Consider the following 2811-nt stretch of genomic DNA (forward strand, 5'->3'; position numbering starts at 1 on the left):
CTGCTTTTTGTAGTGAAGTAGCATGTATTATGCTACGTTGTCACATTTTCTCATCGCGTTGCATGTCAAGGGCGTTCAGCTCTAATTGCGCTGCATTTTTTTATTCGATTTTGTGTCTTCTATCTTTAATTTTTGGCAGTCGTGTCAATCAAAACATGTTTCAAAATAGTCACTCCAATGACTTCATGTTTATTCATCACACTGGAAACGGAAAGTCAAGATAGGTTTGTTGCGTTTTGCACAAATTAGTCCCCTCATGAACAATGTTCGCATAAAGCAGTTCAGTCTATATTGTGTTTAATAATGTATTTAATTGTTAATTAAATTTGAATTACATACACATATCATAATGTCAGCTAACAGTGTTATATAATCTCTGTACCTTGCCACTGTAGCTTTCTGTGGCTTTCAATGGCTCCTTATTTAAATTCCTAACACTTCCAGGTAAAGTTCAACCAGATCGAGCCCCTTTCCTCTCCAGGCTGCTCATATATTCTACACATTGCCCTGCCTTCTTCACCTGTCATAATCCGTGAAGATCTCAACCTTCCTCCTTTGTCCTCCTAGAAGATTACCGTAAGGCAAGTTTCATTCGGGTTCCACAAACTTTCCTGCTATAAAAAAGTGCAATTTAATTTGAGAGAATCTCAATGGCATCAAAGTTCCATCAGCCTTCAGCGCCAGCGGCTTCGAAGGCAGGGAAAAAAACACATCTGTTGAGCGGGGAATAAATGAAGGGTGAAAAATCAAAGTCTCAGGCTCTCATCTTGCTGCTGGTGTCGAAATAGCTCAGATTTCGGATAAGGCTTGCCTAATTTCATTTGTAGGCTGATATTTCTTTTTTTATCAGTGTGTTAACAGAGATTCCCATGTTTCCGTGTGCTGTATAATGAAGCAGGAGCGATGGGCGGCATTCTGCCGGGTTCAATCATTAGTCATGTTTAGACATGCAAACACATTCATCCCAAACACTCATTTACACGCTTGCTAACTCATTCGCTCCGTCTCTTTTTCTCCATCCCTTGTCCAACACTTTGCAACTGCCAGAAGGTATGCGTAAACTGAAAATGGGAAACGTTTGTGCGATCAGATCGACGGGGCTGGAGGGGGTTCCTCTGGGGTACATCATCGGTCCCTTAATCTTGATGGCGTCGACGTCAGTGGCTCACTGCCTGCTGGTAAATGAGCTTTAGGGAAACGGTGTAATTAATGTTATTCTGTGTTCTTGCAGGAGGGAGGTTTAAAAAGGAGATTGTGGTGGATGGACAGAGTTATCTCTTGCTGATCAGGGATGAAGGCGGCCCACCAGAACTGCAGGTAAGCCACAAGTTAAAAATTATGATTAATGACTTATCATAGCTTTATTTAAAGCCATAAAAGATGTTACATGAAATAAAATAATCTTTAACTAAATATACATTTACTAATATACATCACATACATAACGCTTTTTACTTCAGCTAGATGCCAAGACGACATTTCTCATTTTAATTTAGTATAACTTGGTGTGCTAAAATGACTAAAACTACTCAGTTTCAGTCATTTTAGTACTTAAAGTTGTTTTATTTCAAATTTTAGCTCGGTTTAAAATTCATTTTAAAGTATATTTAAATGATCAAAGGCAATTTTTCATCGTTTTAGTTAACAACAAACCTATAAACTATAGATAAATACTGTATAATATTGTATATAAAATCCCATATGATATCACGTATGATATAATGAAAATAATTGCGCGGTATAAAAATTGATGTTCATTATGAGACTTGCTAAAGATTGCATCTAACGCTATTCTTAATTGTGTAGTGTTTTTTGTAGATTAAAGTAAAGTAAGCATTTCATAACATCAAAGGTGAACTAAGTAGTGGGCTTTCACTGCATGGAAAAGAGCAGCAAGAACATTCTGGAAAAGCGGTTTTGGGTGAATTTTCATGCCATGTGAGGACGCCATACTGTAGAGTTTGTGGATTAAAAAAAAAAACAGTTTACGTATTTCCACATAAAGTACTAGTAATACCCCAAACACCTTAATTATCTTGTTCAATTTGCAGCTCGAGGGCTGTACGCTGACGCGGCGCTACAATAATTGATGATATCCGAGAAAGTGCGATTTTTCGCAACTTGAGAGAAGCAGAGAACTGTCCAAATAGCTGCTAAAATATTCCACAAATGTGTCACCCAGTCCTCGTTCCCTCAGCAGAGAGCGGGACGCAGGGCCGTGTCGATACGAACCGCTGTACTCGCCCCGTGGGGCCCATTTCAGGGTGGCCCTATTTTCACATTTCGCTGTGGCTCAGTGTAATTATAGTCTGATGGTTCTCACGGCGGCTTTCAGCCGTGGATGAGGACTGGCTTCCTGTGTGTTGAGGGAATGGGGATTTCGAGTGAAACTTTTCTGCCCGTGTAGCTCCTGGTGGAATAGCGGCGATAATTATTCTCCGTTAGTCTGTGTTCCGTTTAGCTGGTTTTATGGTAATGCGTAATTGATTAGAATGCAAATTACCACAAGAATTTGTAATGTGGCCCTTCAAATTTCAAGCAGACGTCAGTGAATGTGTCTCAGGGCTCCGAAACAATTCGAGTTACTGGTCGCGTAATTTAGCCATGATTACAATTATTCTCCTGCAGGAAATGGGAAACAAATAGAGGAATGGCTCACACGTAGGTTTTCGGTAAACTGCTAAAATCACTTAAAATTACTGAAATGTACCTGCCTACACTACAAAATATAACTAGTATATAACATGGTTCATCTTCTCAGTAGCTCTTCAGAGAGTGAGAGAGAGCTTGTTATATTTAATAGAAACGTAA

General features: G+C 39.3%; 1 pseudogene; it reads left to right on the top strand.

Annotated features, from left to right (window-relative positions):
- The window catches only part of LOC122346780, an 18764-nt pseudogene that overhangs the window by 13205 nt on the left and 2748 nt on the right, over positions 1-2811 (top strand).

Source organism: Puntigrus tetrazona, chromosome 6, assembly GCF_018831695.1.
Source record: "Puntigrus tetrazona isolate hp1 chromosome 6, ASM1883169v1, whole genome shotgun sequence".
In the NCBI taxonomy this organism is placed as follows: domain Eukaryota; kingdom Metazoa; phylum Chordata; class Actinopteri; order Cypriniformes; family Cyprinidae; genus Puntigrus; species Puntigrus tetrazona.